Source organism: Mustela erminea, chromosome 5, assembly GCF_009829155.1.
Source record: "Mustela erminea isolate mMusErm1 chromosome 5, mMusErm1.Pri, whole genome shotgun sequence".
Lineage (NCBI taxonomy): Eukaryota > Metazoa > Chordata > Mammalia > Carnivora > Mustelidae > Mustela > Mustela erminea.
In genome coordinates, this window is record NC_045618.1 from 129,625,811 (window position 1) to 129,640,515 (window position 14,705).

Here is a 14,705-nt window from a genome sequence, read left to right on the forward strand (position 1 = left end):
CAGATACTCCAATCCGCCAACATGGAAGAGCTCAAGGGACCCCAGTTTGGAGGTTCCAAATGCAGTAGCCACCTCTTGTTCCTGCCTGAACAGCAGCTCAACACAGGTCCCCAAACCCACCCTCAGCCTGGCCAACTGGCAGAGACCCCAGGGCTACACACCCCAGCCTCGCTTTTGGTCCCCATCTGCAATGTCACCCAAAGGTGGCCTTGGGCAGACCCCTCGGCCTTCCTCTACAAAATGGAATACGTATTGCTCCTTTCTCTTCTGTCTTCTCTTCCTTTCTTCCTTCCCTCCTTCCCTTTTAAAAATGCCAAACCAAATTTTCCTGAAGGGAAAAAAGTCTTTGTGACTTGAGGGATCGCACCTACACGGTCCAGGTGGTAATATTTTACCAGATGGGAAAAAAAAAAACCCAAAAGCCTTTTGTAAAAATGTCCAAGGCTGAAATTCTGACCCTCTGCCCACTTTTTGAAATCCCTATACAGCTTTCCAATCCTAGAAGGTCCAGACATATTCTCTCTCCTTCTCTCTCTCTCACTCTCTCTCTCTCACACACACACACATATGAATGTGTCCACACAGGATTAGTCCCGTGGTCCTCCTTCTCCCGTCCCCCAGGCTCTCACCCTGAGGCCCATCCATCCATGCCCCTGCCTCCCCCAGGCCCCTTCTGCATCAGACACTCTCTCCTGCCCTGAGGCCCCCTCCTCTCCTTGGACTTCAGCCGTCAGACGACCCTCGGCCACCATCCCATCGCTCTGCTTACGAGGCTGCGCCGACACCTTGCTAATCTCCCTCATAAATCACTCCCTCCAGCCCTGTCATCATTTTCGTAGCTTTCGCTAAACTCCATCCCATTTATCAACATCCTTCAGAAGCCAAAGGTCCAGGCCACATGGGAGGGGCCCACACTTCTCTGTCACGGGAGATGGGTACGGATTGGCTTCCCCGGCCTCCTTCTTCTTCACTGGGTTTTTATTTGGGCCCCTCCCCATGCCTACTTCTTCCCACCCTTCCCCAACGCACACTTGTCTTTTTCCTTCCCTCCTGAGTTCGAGGTTCCCTGAGGACCAGAGTGTCCCCACATCAATCATCCTAGGTCTCTCCCTTTATCCTGGACTTGGGCTTGGCTTGGGAGAACAAAAGAACCACCATCCCTGTAGATCCCATTAGAACATCACCTTCAGGTGGGCAGAGATTTTTGTCTGTCTTACTAGCTGCTGAATTCCCTGCGCTTAGAATAGCACCAGAGGGGCACCCGGGTGGCTCAGTCAGTTAAGCATCTGCCTTCGGCTTCGGTCATGATCCCAAGGTCCTGGGATCCAGCCCCGAGCCGGGCTGCTTGCTCAGTGGGGAGTCTGCTTCTACCTCTGGTGCTCTCCCTGCTCATACACACTAATAAATAAAATCTTAAAAAAAAAAAAAAAAAAAAAGAGAATAGCACCGGAACTAGCTTGTGGCAAATACAAATCTGTTGAAAGACTGAATCCCTTGGAGAGGAACTGAATCAACTCTTTCTTCCTTTTCAAGGATGGACCTTCCGGCTCCCACACCCCTCCTAGTCTAAAGGCCCCCAATGTAAAAGCACATGTCCTGTGTGGGATTTACCCAAGTGGACTCTACCCATTACACCAGAATGGGTATGAGACCCCAGCCTGGCCAATCAGAAACTTGAATACCCTGGGTCACACTGATGGGTTCAGAGATGGACATGCCACCCAACTGATCTAATCAGACTCAACTGTTTCACTTTTGTTTGAACTGTGGGAGAAAAGATTCTTTCTCTCTGCTGAACTTGAACGTAAAAAGTTGAAGTCTAGAGCTACCAGGAATCCCAGGGTAGCAACAAAGAGGAAAGCAGAGCCAAGAGATAGAGAAAATCTTGGTCAGCAAGTTTGGGCCCCTTGATCTAGCCATGCCTGAAGATGCACCCTATAATTCCCTTTTTTGCTTAAGTCAGTTTCAGTTGTTTTCTGTCACACAAGGATGAAGGGGCTCTGACTGAGAGTTCTCAGGCCCCATCTGGGTTAGATGAAAGAAACATAGGCATGGTGCCGGGCACCCCCAAGAGGCTCAATAAGTGTGAGTTCCTTTCCCTCCCCTAGCCCCTCCCCTCAGTGCCCTCCTGCTGGGACAGGGATCCAGGAATAGAAGGGAGGTAGACTTCAGCAACATTCCAAGCCATTACGTAATGAAATAAGCGAGAACTGCCTTTAGAAACCGTCTGGTTGTTCCTGAAGGAGCACCAAGGAGAATGCTTTCTGGAGCAGATCTGCAAACTCAGACCTTCCCAGGCAGCTGGAATGGCCCCCTCTGCCCACTGCAAAAGGACTTGGGGGGTCACTTGACTCTACTCCTCACCCCAAGCCTCCACGTGGCTCCCTGGGAACACTGGCTCGTTTCCTAAGAAGGACAGCCAGGCTTCAAACCAGTGTCATTGCAGGGACGTTGCAGAGTCATTGCAACTGAAGAGTGACATGGCATCACTAGGGCTGTGTGGCAAGAACAGCTGCCAGGAGCACTCCAGGGAGAGGTGAAGGAAGGAAAGGGCTGAGGCAAGCATTTCCCCGTCTCCTGGGTAAGAGGAAGCCCGGTCTGCCATATCCCCGGGGACTGAGAAGGGGGCCTCCCACTGTTCGCTGTCTCCACCAGAGCAGGCAGGGGGTCTGGAGCTCAGCCCAGGTGCCAACACAGCACCCTGAAAGAGGCCCCCGCTGTGAGGACCTGCCCTAATCCCAGCTTGACCAGTGGCAGCAAAGAGAGGCATGGGAAATGCACCACCCAATCTGCACAGGGAACCTCTTGGGCAGATTCCCCACCCCACCCCTGCCCACCCACCACCTCCCCAGGGTCCCTGCAGCCATCCTTTCCCCTCTATCAGGAAGCAAGTCACACCCCCACACCCTCCTGTGCTTACACACACACACACACACACACACACACACAAAATAATTGATTGCTAGTGAATGTTCCTAGCTGGCTTATAAAAAAGGTAATTAAAGATTGGTGCTGCAGCCTGTAATTAAATATGAATAAAGTATCTCTAAATGGAACCTTGATTCAAAGTGCTCAGTGGAAGTACTTTACGCTGATAGATAGTAAGGAAAAATAGACCCTGTCCCGAAAGCAGAATTATACCCCCCGTGCAGCTGACACCAACGCCGCCCCTCCCCTCGGGCCCCAACCCCCAGCCCTCTGAGCAGAAAGCCATTAGCAGAAACCAACTGCAGCACGGGCAGCAATTAGATTCAAGCAGGGCCCTCGGCTGCCTCCAGTCGCTCGCAGAAACCTGTCTCCCCTTCTAAGCCTGTCTTTCCCCCGTTCCTCGTTTTTTCCTCTGGGTCTGGCGACAAAATCAATTAAGTAAAACAGCTGCATTTTAAAATGACTGGTTATGTGCTTTTTAATTACTGTCGGCCCATGATTCAAATATATCGATGTCCCTGTCTAGAAAAGGAAAAATAATCAGGAAAAAAGTTTCTCTAGCTCTGTATGGTCTGGTTTTTCAGGGTGTGTCTATGTTTGCATGTGTGTGTGCGCACGCACGCGCATGTGTGTAAAAGTGGGAGGTGGTGTTTGTTTTTTTATGAGCAGAAAACATCAGGAGGGCAAGAAGAAATGTGTCACACACACACACACCCCACGGCTCAGGTTAAGACCAGCAGGCTGGCATCAGCTGGGGCCCAGGAAACCTAGACCACGTGATTTTAGACCCAGGTACAGGGCCAAGAGGAAGAAGCTCCAGAAAATTAGCTCTACAGCTTCCCACGAAGCCAGTTTTCTGGTCAATGTTTCCAAAAGGCCACACTGGGCAGCCAAGCACTGGCCAGGGTCCTCGTTTCACCCAAAATAAGGTAATGGGAAGTCAGGATCTTCTGTAAAAGCCATAATATGACTCTTGGAAGGAGTTTCACTAAGTCTCTCCATCCGCCAGCCAGCCTCAGGCCCCTCACCAGCCCCAGGAAAAGAGATGTCCTGGATTTTCCAAGATGGCCCAATTTCAAATATTCCATCCTGCTGTCCCCAGAGTAATGCACATCAGACCTCTTCTGGATATACTCCCTCAAATATCCTTGACATAAGATGATGCCAACAAATCTGACAAACCCAGAACTGGATGGCTGCAGATGAACAGATAGGAGCTTGCCTCAAAACAGGCAAGTCCAGGCCTAGCTGCCAAGGCCAGGCAGTTCCCACTTAGGAGCTGGGAAGACAGCCCAGGGCACCTGGGGCAGGTTACCATGGCATCAGCAGCAAACAACACCTGGCTCTTGAGGTCTAGAGATGCCCCTGTCCCCACGCCTGGCTGGCGGGGGGGGGGGGGGGGGCTTCAGCCATCCACCACAGTCTGACGGGGAGAGGGACAAGTCCCCGTACTAATGGAGTAGCTGGAGTGAACCTGCCCCACTCCCTACCCCCAGCCTGAAGCTGATAAGATAGCTCCAGCCTCCTAGGACTCTGCAAAGTCCGGACTGCCTGCCTTGAGCAGAAACCCCACCATCACTTCCCATATGCCTCTGCTGGAAACCCACCCCTTCCTCCCGGCACCGTTTTGCAGGGACCTGCCGCTGGCACCCCTCCATCTCACCGTCACCCCGCCAGCTGCTATCTCACTTAGCTAAAATTCCTGCTCCTTCCACTTAAACATGCCTGGTTTTGCATCCTACCTGTTCAGGGTCATTCCCGCTCCTTCTAAGAAACACCTGACACTGACAGCAACTAGGTGACCCATGCCCTCCCATCCCTCCTGCAGCAGCTTTAAAATATATCCACAGGTGCTTACATACCCCTCCCCTTGTGAGGTGCAGCCCACTGCCCACCTGAGCGTGAGCTAGATCCATGACAGCAGCACAAAGAGGAAGTTAGGGCATGCCTTCCGAGACGTCACTGTGACACCTTCCTGTCCTCTCCCGGAGAGCGCACTCCCGCAGCAGTGAGCCGCCATGCCAATAGGACACTCGAGCAGTGCGCAGAGCGGTCCAGGGATGAGGAAGCAAGGCCTTCTGCCCACAGTGAATCATCTTGGAGGCAGAGTCTCCTCCCCCACTCAGGCCTTCGAATGACTGCAGCCCCCTGCCCGGAGCTTGACTCCGCCCTCACAGAGACGGAGCCAGAACCACCCAGGAAGGCATGCCCACATTCCTGGCCCACAGAAACTGTACTGTGTCAAGTGCTTATTGTTTGCGGGTAATCTGCTCTGCAGCAACAGCTAACTACTACACCCCACGCACATCCATGCCAGACATCACTAATCGATCACAGCATCTGTTTCTGCTGTGGGCCCAGATGCTGCCTCAGCATCTCTCCCCACACAGTGCTCTGGGCTGCCACTACCAACTGACCAGAGTTAATACAGGAAATGAAACCAATCTGCCACTCTGTAGCTCAAGTCCATCAGTCAGCAAACACGTACCTGCAGGCCTGCCACATGACAGAAACCATGCTGGGTACATGGGCCAACAACACAGACATCATCTCTGGCCATGAGGAGACCGCCATCCAGAAAATAAGGTAACAGCCTCTAGAAAACATACTTGCATTTTAACAGGGCCTGCTGGCGACAGTGCCCCCCCAACCCAGTGCCAATTCACCCAACCCTGGTGGGACTTTCTGGCAAGATCAGAAGAAAAGACCTCCGATATCATGATGTAGACCCTGGGAAGTCGTGGGGGGTGGGTGGGGGGGCCAAGGCACCCAAGTGTCTCTTTGTCCCCACTCAACAGGTGCCCTGCCTCAAGGTGGGACTACCCCCACCTCCGGTTTCCCACACAGAGCAATTTATTATAATACATATAATAATGAGAATAATAGCTCGAGGACACAGAGTCCCTGTCTTCCATAGAATCTGTGTTCTCTCTGGGGTTCTAGAAGATCAAACTATTCGTTCTGCAGAGCCACTAGCTATTGCTATTGCCTAGCTGGGAAGAAAGAACGAAGGGCCAGCGGCAGAACCTGAGGCCTTTCTTGACAAGGGTCAACCACAGAAATTATAAAATAGTGCCGCTCTCTAAATTTGCACGAGGAGGCTGGCATAAGCCTCAGCTGTTACCAATGTGCTAAGAGCCTCTAGGTACAGGATAATCACGCGCCTGGCTCTGTCAAGGGCATCACGGTTCAGACTGAGTGTCCCTCCTCCCACAGGACAGTGACCAGCGACTGGCAGAGAAGCAAGAAGCCAGGAGCAGTCACACCCCAAGGCCGTGGGTTTGTTCCCTGAGAATGCCCACCAGCTGGCCAGCACAGTAGGACCTGAGAAATAGGGCATGGTAATTCCAGTGCCAGGTCTGGGTCAGATTTCCCAGGCTCAGATTTTGGCTCCATGCTGCGCTGGCTTGGTCAGTTACCAAGACGATGACCCATCTGTGCCTCAGCTTCCTCATCTGTAAAATGGGAATTCTAATCCCTACCTCACAGAGTCATCATATGAAATAACACACATGAAGTGTCTAGAATATGGCCTATGAGAGAGCCCTGATAATTCTGGCAGGAATACTGGATGCCCATTTAATGCCTCCATAAAGAGGACAGAGTGGTATAATAAAAAGAGCACTGGACGAAGAGCCAGCATTTCCAGGCTCTCAGTTCTATCCTGTCCTTGAGTAAAAGCCACAGTATTCCTTTCTCCTCCAATCTATCCTCCACAGGTAGCTAAAGTGAGTCTTCCAAACATAAACTGGTTATGTCACTTCTCTCCGTTTAAACCACTTTTTAAACCACTCAGCCTACCAGAGCCAAAATCCTTAACACAAGCCACCAAGTCTGATCCTGCTCCATCTCCCCCTTCAAATCACAGAGCAACGATTACCTCTTCAGGAGGAGGAGGTAATACGTTTATGTCCTCAGAATTCAGGGTGCCCTTCTGGAGAGCAAGGAACACAGCTGCACTCTGCCCTGACTTATATTTGCTGGATCTCCCTTTTCCCTTCTAAATGACAGACTTTTTCCATTTTTGCTCAGCACTGTATTCAAGGCCCCTGGCACATCACTGGTACTCAGTAAGTATTTCTTAGTGAATGAGTGAGGTTCAATTTTCCCTAACCTCTTCCTGGCGAGGGGACGTTGGGCCTTCCAGATGATTCGGAGGAGCGAACGCACTTCCCAGAGGTGGCTACAGTTCCTTCAGGGTAGCTGAGGGAACCTGGCGGGTGCTGGGCACTTCGAGACTTGCAGTTGGAAGGACTCTATGGAAATGTTGTGATAATAATGATTAATAAAAAGCAGATAAACACCCAGTGTGGTTGGCCAGCCTGGGAAGCCATCCATTAGATCTGTCACTCATTAGAGGTGGGGGTGGGGGCAATCCAATCAGATCTCCTCAGCTTAAGCAAACCTTCTGTAAATTGTAGGCTGCAGGCACTGACATTTGATAAATTATTCTTCATAATCCACCGTTGGCTGTCATAAATCTAATCTTTCAACATCCCCATCTTAATAACTTGTACAGCCTCCCTGGGTGACGTGTCTCTGTCTCTGCCTGTGACAGAGATCTCCGGGATAGAAGAAATTGTGCGGAATGAGGTGCAGTATGAAGCCAGGATGCCTCACAAGCCAGGACCCGGCCTACGTAGGTTATCTGTGGGGTGATCACCGTGTAGAAGCAGTGAGCCATCCCTGGAACCATGGGGTGCCTGAGAGCCAGTGCTTACCCCCCAGCACATAAGTGAGAGACAGGTGGGGCCAGGAGCTCCGTCCCCTCTCTATGGCAACCTACCTAGGTGAGAACTTAGTACCTCTTCCTTGAACTTGAGTTTGGTTTGGTATAAGGGACGTCAGGACATCTTTGCTCAACAGAGACTAAATGCTCAACCGAACATACTTTCTTACACCTGCATACTGTTTGTCGCCCTCAAAGTGCTCCTAAGTGCTCTTGGCCTTCTTGAGGTTGGACAGAGGAGATACAACAGCCTCCACTTTGTAGAGAAGAGCTTACGTGACTAATATAAGCAAGGCACTGTGCTAGTCACCAGGGCCTCAGTGGGGCCTGGGTCCAAATCAGGTTCAGCTACCCCCCCTCTGGAGTCACCACTGGAAATTGAAGTCCAGTGGCAAGACAGGCATTAATCAAGTAATCAAAGGAAAAGGTAAATGGCCAACTTTGATACATGATATGAAGGGAGAAGTAGCTGATACCGTAAGAGCCTGTGTTCAGAGGATTAAACCTGGTCAGGGAGCACTTCTTGGAGGAGGTGACAAAGAACTGAGATCTGAAGAGGCAGTGAACCAGATGAAGGAGGAGACATCTAGGCAGCGGGAAGGGCTTGTGGAAACCATACACAAGGGGAACAAGACACAGGGAAGTGAGAGCCAGAAAGAAGATGGCCAACAACTCCCACCCCAGAATCCAGGCTGAGTTGGGCCCTCCAGATCTCCCCCTGGGGGAGGAGTCCTCACCCGCAGCTCGTGCCCATGGCGGGGCTGTGGGGGTGGGGGGGGAGCCCGACCACAGTGGCGCACACACGTCTCAGAAGGCGCCCTTGCTTACGGCGGCACCATTTCCTGTCAGGATAGACTTCCCTAGCCTTGGGACAGGTGGAAAAATGTCACACGGCAAATGAGCCTAAGCTATGTTCCTATGCCCCGGAGCCCCAAATCCGAGGGCTCAGGTACCAAAGCCCTGGCGATCTTCCTAGAACACCCAAGTAAGAAGTTTTCCAGATTCGCTTTGCATGTAACAGAAGCAGCGCCCAGAGATTTTTAAAGGGGGCAAACCCAGACCTTCAGGATCTACAGGGAAGAGAAAGTCTAAATTCTGAGGTCATTACATGCACGCCTGGCTGACCTGGCCAAGCGAGGGGAGGGTAAAGAACACCGGCTCTGGTGTGAGCAGCCCTACCTGCCGACAGGCAGCCGTGAGGCCTCAGGAGAAGTGCTTAGGTCCATTAACTTCTGCAAGATGGGAGTGATGATAACAACACTCATTTTGCAAGGGTGTTGTCCTAAGTGTTAAAGGGTATTAGGCATCTAGAGCAGGGGGCAGCAAGCGATGGCCCTTGGGCCAAAACCAGGCCCATGCCTGTTTTTGTATACAGCCCACCAGCTAAGAATACTTTTTTGACATTTTAAATGTTTGGAAAAAAACCAAAAGAACAGTATTTTCTGATACATGAATACTACATGAAATTCAACTTCAGTGTCCCTGAATGAACTTTCACTGGGACACAACCCACCCATTCATCACACGTCTGTGGCTTCTCCCACGTTGCCACAGCAGAGGTAAGCAGCTGTGACAGTGACTGGTTGGCCCAAAAAACCTCAAATATTTACCAGCTGGCCCAATGGTGGGTAGAGAGATGGCCCCCCAAAGATGTCTATGTCCCAGTCCTCAAAGGCTACCCAGAGGGGGAGAGCAGCCTGGAGGACTATATGGCCCAAGGGAATCACCCGGTCCTTGTAAGAGGGAGACAGGAGGGTCAGAATGGGAGCAGCAAATATGACAGAGGGAGGCAAGGTGAAAGAATGAGAGAGAGAGACTGAAAGACGCCACGAGGCTGGCTGGGATGAGGGAGGACTGGGCCACACGCTGAGGAACGCGGGCAGCCTCCAGAAGCCGGACAAGGCAAGAGACTAAATGCTCAACCGAACATACTTTCTTACAGCTCCCCGAGAGCTGCTGGAAGGAACGCAGCCCAGCCAACCCTTGAATTTGAGGTTTTCTGGCCCACAGAACAGGAAGATTATAACTCTCTTGTCTGAGGCCACTATCTTGTCTGAGGCCACTAAAGCCGTGCTCTTTGTCACAGCAGGGCTAGGACCCTAACCCAGGCCTCCACGAGGAAGAAGCCTGCTGACCGCTGATGCGGAGCACGAGCGTATCACTCTCAGGATGGGTTTGTTTCATTCTTTCGCTGCATTTCCCAGGGCAATGTTGAGGCTAGAGGGCTGGGGAGCGGACAGGGGCTGCACGCACAGTGTGCAAACACGGGTCATATGAGAACCCCAAGCCACGGCACCAGGAAGGCACATCACAGTTCTGGTTCCGTGCCAGGTGATGAGACCTAGAACCAGTCCCGCCTCCCCCACCCTGTGCAGGTGTCCTCCGCTCCCCCGGCGGCCTCTTACACGGTATTCCTTCCCAGGCCCCAGGTCAAATCCTAAAACCAGCCTCTTCCCAAGAAGCTCAGTTTCCTTTACGACCTCACACAAAACCACCAGTCATCGGCTCACACAGCAAAGATGGGAGAGCAGTAGGGTCCCCAGGGAGACATAGTCCTGTGATGGTCATTTGCAGGAGGTGCTCCAGCTATGGGAGGAACAGCCTCCCCTATAAGCCTGGCTGTGGGGACAGTCATACTCTCTCTCTCACTCTCTCTCTCTCTCTCTCTCAGAACTCTCCTTAGATCAGGGTGCTGAGGACTTTTTTTTTTTAATGTCTGGAAACCAGGAACCCAATGCCAGACTCAGCCTCTCAATGCCAAACCCCAAACTGCTCAGTCCCACATAGACTCTCCATCTCTCTGACCACTGACTCTAAAGAGAAAGGGGTCCACTGGGCAAAGCCCAGCCCCTCAGAAAAAGCATTCCCGGGATGCCTGGGTGGCTCAGTGGGTTGGGCCGCTGCCTTCGGCTCAGGTCATGATCTCAGGGTCCTGGGATCGAGTCCCGCATCGGGCTCTCTGCTCGGCAGGGAGCCTGCTTCCTCCTCTCTCTCTCTCTGCCTGCCTCTCTGCCTACTTGTGATCTCTCTCTCTGTCAAATAAATAAAAAAATAAAATCTTAAAAAAAAAAAAAAAAGAAAAGAAAAAGCATTCCCCAAACTGCCAGTGGGGTGAGCAGCTCATGCAGCCCCACCAGCCCCCTCAGCACCATGTCTATTCTCGGGGGTCCCTCACTGATCATGCCAGCGTCCCGGGAGCCAAGTGTTCCCTGCCCTTCCCTCCCCCACAGACCCTCCCACTTGTCCAGATGAACACAAGTGCCTGGTAACTGTCTCCCGGTCCCAGCCCTGGTCCCCGTGCAGGCCACTGTGGATGGTGCCACTCTCTCCAGAGAGCCCAACACTGGTTGCTGAACTTGGGCCCCCGGGTGAGCCCAATGCACATCTCCAGCTGCATCTTCCAGCATCTCTCTACCTGCCACCACCACTCCCTTCTGTCCCCAGATGGATCCATGCTCTTTCCCACCTGAGGCCTCTGCATTCTGTTCCCTCTGCCTCCTTCTCCTAACCCTTCCTGGTCTCAGTTTAATCACCACTTAGCCCTCAGAAAGACCCCCCCCTCCAGCCTTCTAAACGCAGAGCACCCTCTACTTTTCCCTTGTGGCATTTATCATGGGTGTTTTTACATTTTTATTCTTCTGGTCACTTGTGTAACATCCTGCCATTCCCCTACAATTCGATCGAAGACTGCGGTGGCAGCTTGTCCAGCTACATAACCCCTGGCACGCACATGACCGAAGTCCAACAAACATGGGCTGAGCCAAAAAATAAACAGACAAACGACTCGTGATGTCCAATAGGACAAAGACTGTAAAGGGTCCAAAATCACACCTGCGGGACAGCCAAGCCGTCCAAGCTGAGCCCCTGCCCTCACCTGGCCCAGGGCCCCATGTTCCCAGACCCATCCCTGGGCCCAGGCAGCACAGGCCCCCTCCAGACTCTCCAGGGTCAGACACAGCCCCCAACCTGCGCCCGAGGTGATGCCCACCAGAGACCACGTCCTCAGCTCAGGCCATTCCTCCTGTCCAAGATGCCCTCTCTAGGCCCTTCAGCTTGTTCTCCTTTTGACAGCACTCAAGTCCTGCTCAGGTTTTGCCTTCTCCAGAAGACCCCAAATCCCCCCTCTCTATGACCCTACTGTGGATTCCGAGAGCACCTGAGAGCTGTAGCTGAAACCACAGATGACTCTCTCATCTCGTCCTGACCTCTTGTTGAGCTGTCTCTAGCTCTTTCTGTCCCTAAACCAAAGCTGCCCAGGAGTCAGAGTTGTGGGGCAAGTCAGTGACTCAACTAAAGTGGCCAAGTTCTGCATTCTGAGTGAGGGAACTAGGGTTCGCGTCCCACCTCTGCCATTACCAGCCCTGTGACCTTAGGGAAGTTGCTTCCGTTTCTCTGGGTCTAAATTCCTCACTTGGTAAAGGGAGGTGTTGGAGTCCTTGGTCCCTGGGAGCCTTCCTAATTCTATGATCCTGTAACTCTTAACTTTCCATTCTGTACTCCTATGACAGTGCCCCAGCCCACACCAGCCTCCTTCTGTCCCCAGATGGGGACACACACACACACACACACACACACACACACCCAAGTCTGGCTCCCCACCCAGCGTTGGCTTACCCTTCCCGGTGACACAGGCGCACAAACAAGGAGACACCACCAAAGTGGCACAGGCTGGGCCACAGAGCAGGGCCTCCCCCAGCGGAAACCACCACGGGAACCCAGCCTGGGACACCGGCCGGCTCCTCCAGCCCCATGAATAAAGAAGCAGGCACAGCTGGCCTATTCATAATCAGCATAAAAAATTGATTAGCCCTTTCCAGATTAAACATTATTGTTCCAACGATGAACATAAATCAGCCCGACGTGGCCGGCTTGCTTCTCTCTGCTGCCAAGGAGCTGCAGCAGGTAGACCACACGTGGGGACCTGGGCCCGGCGGAGAGAGAGGAGGACTCCTCCCTGCAGAAAGGCCCAGCTCTCAGAAGGTAGTCGGGAGGGCAGACCGCCCCTCACCCCCATCACGAGCCCCCTACCTGCGAGCACAGAGGGGCGGCATCTTTTCCAGAGGTGAGAAGGAGGAGAAGAGCCAACCGACATCGCCATGTGCTTCTTCGAGCACTTCCTCAGCCGTGTGACTGGCCCTTGAGGCAACAAAGATCCAGAGCCGGGCCGGGGCCAAAGGCAAGATGGTGGGCTGATGCATTGTTAGGGGAAAGAGTGCGGCCCTTGGGCGCAGACTGGGTCTCCCAGGCCCTTCCTGCCCCACACGTCCTGCAGCAGCCTGTGGGACTCGAGCGTGCTATGTCTCTACAGTCAGGTAACACTCAGGTTCGGTTCCAGCTGAGCTGCTGTCCTACTGTGTGATCCTGAGTAAGTTACTTAGCGGTACAGCTTAGTAAGCTGTGACTGGGGAAAACCGGGAAAGGACATCTAACTCGCCTCACTTTTGTGAGGACTAAAACGAGGATGTGGTGCTTGCTTCGGCAGCACATATACTAAAACAAGGATGTGTATTTGAAAACATCTAACGCATCCCAGGGAAGGACAAAACAATAGGCAGTTCCTTGACCTGCAGGGGTTCCCCGTCTGTCTGTCCCACCTCCCACTTGGGAATGCCGGGAGAAGCCATAAACTGCTAGGACAAGAAACCTGGGGAAAGGCCCAGGGCTCCTTCCAGAGAGCAAGAGAACATGAGGCTTAGGACCTTGTAATCTGCAGTCAGCCCTGGTTTTGCTCCCGACTCAACCTCCTATCTCTGTGCAACCTCAGACACGTGTCTCAACCTCTCTGGCCTTGACTTGGATGCTAGTACTGCCCCACACGGCAGCTCTGGGGATTATAGGGGGCACCATTGCGCCACACCTGCAGCACCCATCCATCCCTTCAGATCTTTCCCCTGCTGCCTCCTGCAACATCAGCATTTTCGTCTGCTCCCAGGGAGGCTCTTTCTCCATCTGGAGAAATTCGCAGCCCTCAGGAGCTACCGTCTCTGTGAAGGTAGGAAGCTGGTGTATAAACACCCAACCTTCTCCCTTGGCCCTTGGAATGATTTTTTTTTTTTTTAAGATTTTTTTTTTTAAGATTTTATTTATTTGACAGACAGAGATCACAAGTGGGCAGAGAGAGGAGGAAGCAGGCTCCCCGAGGTGCAGAGAGCCCAATGCAGGGCTCAATCCCAGGATCCTGAGACCATGACCTGAGCCAAAGGCAGAGGCTTTCTTGGTTGGATATGATTTTTTTTTTTTAAAGACTTTATTTATTTATTTGACAGACAGAGATCACAAGTAGGCAGAGAGGCAGGCAGAGAGAGAGAGAGAGAGAGGGAAGCAGGCTTCCTGCGGAGCAGAGAGCCCGATGCGGGGCTCGATCCCAGGACCCTGAGATCATGACCCGAGCCGAAGGCAGCAGCCCAAACCACTGAGCCACCCAGGTGCCCCTGGATATGATTTTAAAGTGAGTGTTGGACACTAGTTCCCTGTGTCCCTATGGCGGGAGCGGGTTTAAGGCCCTTCTCTTCCTGAACCATGCTCCCACTTCCCTCCTGGCTGCCCCTGAGCTTCCCACAAAACCACTCCCACCAGAATCCTGTCCTTGGAGTCGTCTCCTGGGAGTGCCCGGCCGGGATGAGCACCTCCCACGTGGTTAGCATCCCGCTAAGGTGGGCGATCATGTTCCCTCTAACACACTGCGGGATCCGGGACTCCAAACCATTGCTTCTGCCCCAACCGTCACCAGTAAAGAAAGAACATCCTCTGGCTCACCTGGACATGGGAAGAAGCCATTGGAGCCCCAGCAATCACACCCACCCTGCCCACACTGCCCACCCCAACCCCGAGCAGTCTGCAAGAAGAGACCCACCCCTCCCCTTACGGGAGGGAAGGCATGCCATGAGTTCATGCAAGGAGAAGATAAGGACCCTGCCTGTGGTCGGCTTGGCAGTCCCAAGGGCAGAGGGTCAAGCTGTCAGGACCACTCCTTCTAGAGCAGTGGCTGTGGCTCTCCATCTCTGACTTGTCGCCTCCTGACCCCACTGCCCAGTCAGGTACACTCACT

General features: G+C 52.8%; 1 protein-coding gene across 4 annotated transcripts in view; it reads right to left on the reverse strand.

The window, feature by feature from the left end:
• The window catches only part of ADCK1 (aarF domain containing kinase 1), a 123,133-nt gene that overhangs the window by 44,527 nt on the left and 63,901 nt on the right, over window positions 1–14,705 (reverse strand). The window lies entirely within an intron of this gene.